Source organism: Schistocerca serialis, chromosome 9 (assembly GCF_023864345.2).
Source record: "Schistocerca serialis cubense isolate TAMUIC-IGC-003099 chromosome 9, iqSchSeri2.2, whole genome shotgun sequence".
Classification (NCBI taxonomy): domain Eukaryota; kingdom Metazoa; phylum Arthropoda; class Insecta; order Orthoptera; family Acrididae; genus Schistocerca; species Schistocerca serialis.
In genome coordinates this window covers 478,208,754-478,220,154 of record NC_064646.1, presented here as the reverse complement: position 1 = coordinate 478,220,154, position 11,401 = coordinate 478,208,754, and the positions used below count along the sequence as shown (strand labels likewise).

At 40.9% G+C, this 11,401-nt stretch overlaps 1 pseudogene; it reads right to left on the bottom strand.

The window, feature by feature from the left end:
- Nucleotides 1-7,175: 7,175 nt before the first annotated feature.
- On the bottom strand, nt 7,176-7,259 carry LOC126420159 (U4 spliceosomal RNA; annotated as a pseudogene).
- Nucleotides 7,260-11,401: the final 4,142 nt, after the last annotated feature.

The window sequence follows — 11,401 nt, the reverse complement described above, 5'->3', positions numbered from 1 at the left end:
CCTGGCTGCCCTCTTCTATCTGGCTGTCATGGCAGTACGAGGCTGCACGAGGATGCCCCGCACCAAGGACGCCTCGCGCCGAGAAACGACGCCAGGCGCGGGCGGGGTCGCATGCTCGGAGGCAGGGGTGGTGCAGCCGTACACAGGCAGCCACCGCGCGTACCTTATCTTTCGTTTGTGCGGCTGTAGGGCACGAGCCGTTGTGTGGGTTACTAAATTCAGGCAGCTCTGTGTCACTCCTTAATTACGAGTAGTTTATTGAAAATGGACACTTATGTAGATTATCTCCAGTACGTCCCTCGATTGAGAAATGTTGGGTGACCAATGGCCAAGCGTTGCCTCTGTGTGGGGAACTGCAGGGAATTATTTCCGTGCGTCAATTTTCATTGCCTGTCAAGTTTGTTTTAGTTAAGGGACTGGTCTCTCACGTAATTATGGGGCATCATTTCATCTGGTATGGTGCTAGATTTTGATACCCGGACCTTATATTTCAGATTTTCCCCCAACGATAGAATAGTCTTTTGTTCATGCGCTCATGTGGGGATGGGACGTGACACGAGTAGTAACACGTGCCTGCTTGGGGTAGACCACCTCTCTAGTCAGCAAGGGAAACAGTTAAGCGAACTTCTGGGAGACTTTCCTGACATACTTTGTGACAGGTTGCGAGTCACAGACGTCAGTAGATACCATATTCATGTCGTGGATGACGTGCTGGTTCGCCAGTCTCCAAATCGCTTGTCACCACCTAAGGTAAAGATATTGCGGCACAAAATTGAGGGCTCGTTGAAAGACGGAGTCATAAGGTCGTCCACCTTCCCCTATGCTTCCCCCATTTTCTTAGTACCTAAAGATCAGGGACAAAATTTTCGACCTGTGGTTGATTACAGGCTTTTCAATAAAAAGGTGATCTGGGAATCGGTGTCACTGCCTGATCTCCACAACTGTTTCACCTAGTTTTCTGGAGCATCTTGGTTAACGGTTTTAGATCTTAATCCGGCTTATTACCAGACACTCTTAACGGAGGAATCTAAGCATCTCACCGCCTTCGCCACGGACTGGAATTGATGTGAGTCCAGTTGGGATCCGTCCGGTCTGTCAACCGGTGAAGCAGTTTTAACCCGTTTATTGGATAAAATATTAGGTGATTTAAAATTTAATTGCGTCTTAAATTATTTGGAAGATGTGGGCATATTTAGTGCCTCCTTTGAAGAGCATTTAGAGCACATCCAGAAGGTACTATCCAGGCTCAGGGATGCGGGACTGACTGTGAAACTCTCATAGGTAACCTTGGCTAAGCTCAAAGTGTCAGTTTTGGGTCACTTGGTGTTCGGGGACGGAATTAGCATTTATCAGGAACGCACTAAGGCGTTGAGGAATTTTCCGCAGCCACGAAATAATAGGGAGGTTGCCCGATTTCTATAAATGGCTAATTATTTCCACATATTTTCCCCAAACATGGCCCAACTTGCAGCTCCGTTAAATTTGGTACGCAGAAATAATGCGAAATTCATTTTGGGCTGAAAGTCAACAGGAAGCCTTTGAAGGAATTAAAATTAAGATTGCCAAACCACTGGTTTTATTTAGCAGCACCTGACTTTAAGAAAAGATTTGTGCTCCAGACTGATGCTTGCAATACAGGTTTCGCGGCAGTTCTTTTACAGGAATATCAAGATATCAGGCGTCCGTTAGTATTTGTTTCCCGATGTCTGGAGGAGTCTGAGCTCAATTAATCGGAATATGAGTACGAAGAATTAGCTGTGTTATTTGATCTGTAAAAATTTCGGTTCCATCTCGAACATCGTGAATTTGACCTAGAGACGGATAATCAGGTCCTTAGTTGGGTCCTAGCTCGTCCTAGGAAGACAGGGTATGTCGCAAGATGGGCGGTCCGAATTTTGGTTCTCCATTTTAAGGTTCGGCACGTTAAGGGATCTGATAATCAGGTTGTTGACGCGATTAGCAGGATGTTCCAACAGCACGACCCTGATGAGGAAATGCCGGACAGTCACCTAGTATGTACGATTCTTACGGAGGTACCCCAACTGTTTAATAATTCGAAAACCGAACAAGAACAAGACCCATTGTGGAGGCGCCTCAGGAAGCATACACTAGATGGACAGGGATCCAGTGACAATTTTCTGAGCCGCGCGGAATTAGCGGAGCGGTCTCAGGTGCTGCAGTCATTGATTGCGCGGCCGGTCCCGGCAGAGGTTCGAGATCTCCCTCGGGCATGGGTGTGTGTGTTTGTTCTTAGGATAATTTAGGTTAAGTAGTGTGCAAGCTTAGGGACTGATGACCTTAGCATTTAAGTCCCGTAAGATTTCACACACCTTTGAACATTTGAACAATTTTCTGAAGAACGGCATTCTGTGTAACCGCAGGGGTATATCTGGGAAAGCTAGAATTTGTCTCCCGCGAACCTTATTTATTCCGGTACTTCTCCAGTAGGAGGGCATTTAGATCTTTATAAAACCTTAGAGAAGGTTAAGGAGCAGCTGACCTGGCCAATACTTTATACAGAGGTTTAGTCAAACAGTGCCGAGACTGTAAGAAGGGAAAACCAAGTAACTCCCTGGCAAGGCGATTTCTGCAGTCAGAACGTGAAGAGCATCCGTTGGACAAATTGTATGTTGATTATGTGGGCCCACTTCCCCGGACGAAAAGCTAACTAACATTAGTTGCTGCTGCCAACCGACAGCATGGTGAAGAGATGCCGGGGCTGTATTTCAGCTAAGTAATTTTGTTCGACATGGTACCACGGCATTACAGGTTTTAATTGTAATGTTGACTGTGCTTTACTCTGGCATGTAATAGTAATTTTACGCTTCTGAAGAAGGCTAGATTAATTTAGCCGAAACCTAGTAAAGACCAAAAAAAATTTGTGCAACTGAGGCTGATTCCGAAAAATATCAGTTGCTGACGGGGCAGCAATATGCTAAAAACGAAGATTAAATTCCATCGATATATGAGTTTTTATAAATCTGTTAAGGTGCTCCACAATACTTGCTTTCATGTGGGAGAGTGCTGAAGAGTGCTTTATTCCATATCGCTCCATAACCAACTCGAATCACTTATTGTAAAATATGCCTCCTTGGCCAATTTACAGGATGTCAGGACATCATTTTGTTCAGTGTGCTACAATTTTTCAAGCACCAGTGCAAATTTCTTCTCAGTCTTTTCCTTCAAAGGAAGGGACCAAGCGAATATGGAATACATATCTATGATCATTAAAACCTTTATGCAATTGTGCATATTCGCTCATATCCACAAGATCAGCCTCCCATAACTCGATCAAAACTTGCATTGTGACTCATCTGTGTTGGAATGTTTCGTGAGCAGACGTTTCTAATTCAAGGACCACTATCTCCATGGTTATTATTCAGTAATGTTGTTGTTGTAGTGGACTTCAGTCCTGAGACTGGTTCGATGCAGCTCTCCATGCTACTCTAACCTGTGCAAGCTTCTTCATCTCCGAAAAACTATTGCAACCTACAACCTTCTGAATCTGCTTAGTGTATTCATCTCTTGGTCTTCCTGTACGATTTTTACCCTCCACGCTTCCCACCAATACCAAATTTGAGATCTCTTGATGTCTCAGAATGTGTCCTACCAACTGATCCCTTCTAGTCAATTTGTGCCACAGATTCCTCTTCTCCCCAATTCTATACAGTACCCCGTCATTAGTTACTTGATTTGCCCATCTAATCCTCAGCATTCTTCTGTAGCACCACATTTCGAAAGCTTCTATTCTCCGCTTGTCTAAACTAGTTATCGCCGATGTTTCACTTCCATTCATGTCTACACTCCATACGAATACTTCCAGAACACATTCCCTGACGCTTAAGTCTATACTCGATGTTAACAAATTTTTATTCTTCAGAAACGCTTTCCCTACCATAGCCAGTCCATATTTGCTATCCTCCCTACTTCGACAATCATCAGATATTTTGCTTCTCAAATAGCAAAGTCCATTTACTACTTTAAGTGCCTCATTTCCTAATCTAATTCCCCCAGCATCGCCTGATTTAATTCGACTACATTCCATTATCCTCGTTTTGCTTTTGTTGATGGTCTTCTTATATCCTCCGTTCAACTGCTCTTCTAGGTCCTTTACTGTCTCTGACAAAACTACAATGTCGTCGGCAAACCTCGAAGTTTTTATTTTTTCTCCGTGGATTTTAATTCCTACTCCAAAGTTTTCTTTTGTTTCCTTTACTGCTTGCTCAATTGAATAACATCGGTTATAGGCTATAACGTTATCAACTACTGCTTCCCTTTCGTGCCCATGGACTCTTATAACTGCCATCTGGTTTCTGCACAATTGTAAATCGCCTTACGCTCCCTGTATTTCTGTATTTCACCCTCGCCACCTTCAGAATTTGAAAGAGAGTATGCCTGTCAACATTATCAAAAGCTTTCTCTATGTCTACTAATGCTATCTTCTAAGAGAAGTCACAGGGTAAGTATTGCCACGCGTGTTCCTACATTTCAACGGAATCCAAACTGATCTTCCCCAAGGTCGGCTTCTACCAGTTTTTCCATTCGTCTCTGAAGAATTTGTGTTAGTATTTTGCAACTGTGACTAATTAAACTGACAGTTCGATAATTTTCACACCTTTCAAAACCTGCTTCCTTTGGGATTGTTATTATCGTATTCTTGAAGTAATGTGTTCAGCATAATAATGAATGCCAATATCATCGCCTTCATTGCGCACACTGGTTAACACTGCTCTGGTAATGTTAATGTGATTCCTACTGTTTGTGCTTTTTGGTCGCCCTTGTCGAGTGTCATCTGGTCTGTGAGCATTAGTCATATGTAGTATTTAGCATATGTTGAATTATTCCTGACCAACTAGAGTATTCTGTACCTCAAACAGAAGATGTCAACTTTCATCTGACAGCCAAAGCAGAACTATTTCCGGATCTCGTCATTGTTTTCCGCTGCAAAATTGGAAAACACGATTATAGTGTTGTCTTTACTTTTTCATACGGTGGAATATCGCTACTATCGCTGTATGTCTGGTACATTACTCTCCTGATGCTTTGCAAAATCTTCTGCAATAGCTGGCATCTGGGCTGGAACAGGTTTTTTGAAAGAAATATCTAGTGTTCGATTCAGGTCGTCTAACGATGTGTTAACGATGATAGTCATGTAAGTTTATGGTTAGGTGGTTTCTTCTTCTATGACTGAACACAACTGTGTAAGCTCTAATGACATTGTTTAATTTTGCAATCTTGTCATGGAAATACACGCTTTTACACGGTTCACAGTGTGACAATGTTAAGATAGTTGACAAAATGACGCATTTCGTCTTCTGAAAGTGAACTAATCCTAAACACAACAGTATTAAATTTTAACTCTCAGAAAGTTAAATAAACCTAAACACAACATTATAAAATTTTAACTAGAAGTTTCATTACAAAATTATTCTTAATATTACGTTATGATTTTGGCCAGTGCTACGATAAATCATCTGATTCCGGTTCAAAGTTCGGTACTGCTTTTAGGATGACAATCAAGTCTATGGAGGATGGTTAGTTTTGTGACAAGTTGAACAAAAGATTACCCAAGTCCGCTCGAGCTTACATTGGATGCAAGCTGGTGAACCAACAAGTTTACACCTCTGCACGCAGTATTTAAATGAGCTGTCATCTGACTGACTGCTCTCGCCCTCTGAAATTCCTATAAGACTAATTAAACCTTTGCTGAATTTTCCAGCAGAAACTCTTCCTATGTTTCTCGATATGTAAGAAAACATGAACTCATCCCTACTCTCAGACCATATACACGTGCATGGCTGGGGCAGCGTACATATCATAATGCCCTCTCAGTTCCCCCGAGAACTGGCTGGTTCGTTTCTCTAAAGTTGGAGCTCAACGACGCTACAGCTAATATTTAGCTGGATGTCAGCAGCTGTGAACGCAGTGTTCACACAAATTTCTCCGCTGCGTTGTACAGAGCGTTATGCTACCCATTCTGCATTAGATGCCAGTTCAGAGAAGAGTCCCCCCAAAATTTCCATCTTATCTATATCATCGTGACAACTAAATAAAAACACCTACAGCTGTCCTTATCGTTTTATTTTATTTTGTTACTACCAGTTCCAACGTTTCAGTGCTTCATCTTAAGGCTGTCTTTGATGCAATACAGGTTGATATGATCCCCACGCATACCACATCTGTTTCAGCATTACTGGATACGCAGACAATGTGTCAGCATTCCAACCATCAACTGCCAAAATAAAATAAAATCATAAGGATGGCTGTAGATGTTTTTATTTACTTTTCACGATAATAAACCGCTGTTGTCCCAGAGACCTCCTGCTAAGAGAGTGGACATACAAAAGCTTGTCTTTCTCATAGTCGAACTGTCTCCCGACCCGGGTTCTTTCGTACTCCACATCTCGGGTTTTTCGACCAATAGGAGCGTTCCTCTTATTTTTGGAAACTCTCTGTGCCAATTGCAAGGGTCATACCACTAAACTGTGTCGAAATCTCGGCACTTTACTTCTTGCCAGTGCATTTCCGTCAGTCGGACGCTTCGTGCCTGCTCCAGATGCCTAAAAAGTTAGATGTGTCTATCACGTATGTACCACTTGCTATTCATGTGATCGAATACGTCACTGGTTTTGTTTGTATCCACTTGGTATTCTGAATACAGTTTTCTAAAGAACTTTTAACATTGCAGCACTTCAGCATTCGTGAATAATTTAATGATTACAAAGAATCCGCCTCGACTGCAAATAGAAACCAGATGTTGACCTAGGTTTCGGCGTGGATAACCACACCTTCCACGTGTTCCAATGAAGGCGTGGTTATCCACCCCGAAACCTAGGTCAACATCCGGTTTTTATTTGCAATCGAGGCGGATTCTTTATAATAATTACAATCATTAGTTTTCTAAAGTTTTTTCTGTCCTCCTCCGCCGGCCGGTGTGACCGAGCGGTTCTAGGCGCTACAGTCTGGAACCGCGCGACCGCTACGGTCGCGGGTTCGAATCCTGCCTTGGGCACGGATGTGTGTGATGTCCTTAGGTCAGTTAGATTTGAGTAGTTCGAAGTTCTAGGGGACTGATGACCTCCGATGTTAAGTCCCGTAGTGCTCAGAGCCATTTGAACCATTTGTCCGGCTCCTGATGGCCCGGCCCGTTACTCTCTCTGCCATCCTAGTCACCTGGTCGGTAAAAAAAAGTTTTCAACTAGCAATAATCGCACCTCGGATAAACCTCATTGGTTATGATATTGCCACTGCACAAGGGTTGGTCAGTTAGTCGTTGACTCTCATGCCACTGCACAAAGATTGGTCGGTTAGTCGTTGACTCTCGACTGGGACGCCCCTTAAGTGGTTTGTGTGGTGCCTCCTGTGGCACGGCATTCGCCTCTGTCCGCCCTTGCTAGCAGACCAAAACGTTACCTCTCACTGCTTGTTCCACATTCTGCTCATAGACATGCATTATATAGAACCGGTGGTTTAGTAACATCGATTGAGTGCCATACCTTTTTGCATTACATACTGACAGGCAAATTTGCTCATTACCACCGAATTAAGTTAGGTATCATATACACCTTACCATTGCGATGTATAAAGTCCTTATGTAAGGTGCGAAAGTGACCTTCATTTATTCGGCCACCTTACATATCCGCCTCCTTCCGCATTCAATTTTGCGATGGGTCAATCAGATGTTGAGAAACTGATTGAAGTCAGTGCAAAATTGCTTGCAACTTCTGACTGTAGCAATTGACATATTCACTGAACAACTTCCTATTTTAATATTTTGTATACCTTAAACAGTGGTTCGACCTAGTCTCCTTATCTTTTTATTTTATATTATACTCGATTTCCTGTCTACAGATTAGAGCCCTTAAGTGATTTCCTTTTTTCTTTTAAAATTTAAGAATCATTGACTGATCGGCTTTTTGCTTATCTAATTTACGTTAAACTTTGATGAACATGTATTGAAGTTGAGGAAACCTTCATTTAACATTAACCTCACCTGTTTAGTTATAAATTTTACTTTTCCCTAACATTCATATCAATCACAATCTATGAAATTTTCATTTCTTACCATCAAGCTTTTAGATTCAATTCTAAACTCAACCTCCCATAACAATACTGACATATTTCTATTCATAATCATGTATATATTCCCCAAAAATCTTAACTCTATACATTATAACTTTACAAAAATTTTCAAATTTGAGATTCACAAACATATTAAACTACTAGTAACACTAATTACCTTACAAAATTTACATTGACATCATGCAAAAGCTAAACCCTCTCTTCAAGAGAGGGTGGAAAGCTACAAACAGCACCAACGTGAGCTGCAGCATGGCTCACCATCCATATTTGTCTCTCTTATATTATTGATGGACACATTACACACTCGAGTCTCAACCTCTCAGAAACGTTAATATTAGGTTTCCTTCATTTAAACATGGTGAGAAATATAAAATACAAGGAAATATTATTGATATATCAAGATGAAATTTCAAAAAAAGACATCGTTAATAAAGATCTATAGCTAACACATAAAAGTATTCAAATTCAAATATTTTTAAACACAATCAAAATTGTCTTTTTTCAGTTTGTTCTGATTGTAGTCTGTCACAGACACTTCTTTCAGCTATATCTTTAACATGGTTCACAGAAATTTTCACTTTTTATTCATGCGTTTCGAAGTGTGTAACCTCCCCCTCACTTATCGACCTTAATGACAGTGAAAAATGAAACCGCGTGTACCTAATGGGAATTTTGGAAAAGCAATCGTCACCGAAGTTAACCTGTCGGTAAAGAGGGAGGAAAGGGTTACATCTAAATGAAAGGAAAAATGCAAGTGAAACTGGAGGAAATTAAACTTTGAAATAGGGATAAAGTTAATAAAGAAAGTAAATGTGCGGCCGTTACGTTAACAATCAACTAGCGGTAATTAGATATTTGAGATTTGGGGGAAATTACGGTCGCCAGTCCTATGGACAATTACTATAATAACTGAAAAAGAAAGGTTATTACACATATAATTAGCACTAGAAGCATGGCAACTGAAGGTTGACACGTGTAGTGTGAAAACTGAAAGTTTGTCAGAAATAATAAATTTCGCTACACTTAATTTAGCAAAAGAATTAATGAAACCGGAAAATCGAAAGTTAATTTAGTGACTGAAGTTAATAGTGAGCTTTATTTCTGAAGCACATCGAAATACAGTTAGTCTTGGACTACCTCAACATTCATTTCTAAAGCTACTTGAATCTACGCAATTTAGAAAGAAGAGATTTAACTTTGAACTTGAATTAAACGATTCTGAACAATAGTAAAATTTAGTACGTACCAAGCTGAGCTGCAGTCACAGGTAAGCTAAAATACGGTAAAAAAACTCGCCCTCTTAATTTGTGCTTGTGTAATCTAACTATTGTAGCCAGCTATGAATACTTAAATTGAACTTTGAAATTAAAGCAGTGAAATGGAATTATGCTGGCGTTTGAATTTCAACGACACTCGGGTTCATTTCGGAAAAGGAAGGGACCCTGCTTGGCAATGCAATTGGGACAATGAGCAACAAAGGTTCATGCCAAGTTGCTGTAATTTTGCGAGGCAAATGGAACAATTTGAAAAGCTGAGGTCTGCCATACAGTTCTGAAACTTTACGTGCTTTTAGTCTTCCTTGTTGGTTGATTGAAGGTTTGAAGCCGTCGAGCGAGGAGGTGGCGACAGTCACTCATTGTCGGCCGTCGCTGTTGCAGAAGCTGGATGTTGGCGCGCCTTCTTCTCGACACGGTCACCAGGCGAAACGGGCTCTTGATGTGCGCCAGCTAATGCTTCCCGTCCGCGACACCATGTCAGAAACTATCATCGCGAGTCGAGCGCAATTACATGCTGCCAAACCCCGAAAGCGCGGCAACTCGCGGGAGCGTCACACAACACACCTGCTCCACTCGCTACTCCAGCCAGACTCCGACAGCTCTGCCCGCGCTCCACGCGGCAGAGTTAACACTACCAAAGATCCTACACACTTTGATTCTTCACACGACCTATCGATGTAATCGTTCGATAGCAGTTTTCCCTAGGCAAGACCCGGCGTAAAAATACAAATAATCTTTACACAACAAACCAATTATACATCGACATAAATGCATAAATATATATATATATACAAATAGTAAAACAATTACAATATGTAAAGACACAGAAATATCATATATTCAGGTAGCAAAAATAAGGAAAACAAATTTATAATACAATAGATGGAAATAGGAGGATATGCATTTCCGGCGTTACACGTGCCCCACATTCTCTGAGGATGTTCGTGTAACGTAAACAGACTCAGAAAATGTCCAAAAAAAAAAAGAAACAGCGGAAATGCATACGCTCAAAACATCAACAAAATTTAGCATTCGCCTAATTAACCATAAACCAATTTTTAGACGATAATAATTGAGTGGGGACACTCCTAATCTTATTCCACTCTGTCATCTTGATCAAAATTAAACAGGTTGACAACATATTAAAATTCATAGAAAACATAGAAAATGGTTTACCTATTCTAAAAATCTAAATTCCTAGCAGTAACAAGAAATGGAATACTATTTACAAAATTAATCAGATTACATGGTCATAGAAAACAGGTATATCAAAATACGCAAATTAATAATTAATTACATAGAATATGTATTTTATATAAACTTTTCATAATTAATATTCTCGTCATGAGTGTGCACTTAACGCTAAACAAGAAAATTATATACAGCAGATCGACAAAAACATAAATATTGACAACAGAATTCTTTCATATCAGCTGTCCGGGAAGAAAAACAACTCCGCCTTCCGTACTCGCAAGTACAAAGAATGCCGACAGCGGCACAAGAGCCGACAGCGGCACAAGAGCCGACAGCGGTTCCGCCCCGCCAGTATTGTTGCGCCCGCCTGTGCGGCACGCTTGATCTCTCTCGCCCTTGTAATGGCATTTCCAGAACGTCCGTTTCACTGAATTCTTTCGGTAAAACTCACTCCCGAGTAATCTCAAGGAGTCCATAAACACTATCACAGTGGATAACTCAACACTGTCCATCATCACACGCATGTACCAGCCTGAGACTTAAAACAGCGTCTAAGTACATCGGCAATGACTAGTAAATCACATATTTATGAAATCTTACAACTATTTACAAAATCATATTTACATTCCTTAATCTACTGTGACTCAGCTGAAAACTTAAACTAGCAGCTTGGATTTTTCAGTTGGTTAAAACGTCTAATCAAAAAATAATTACTTGTTAATTACAAGTTCTTTAATGACCTCTAGGTCAGGCAAAAGCATCGCAACATGGCACATCCTTAAATCTTACACTCTCTATTACATACTGTACAAATTACCCATTGTGTGGTATTAATCGATCCTAGGTTG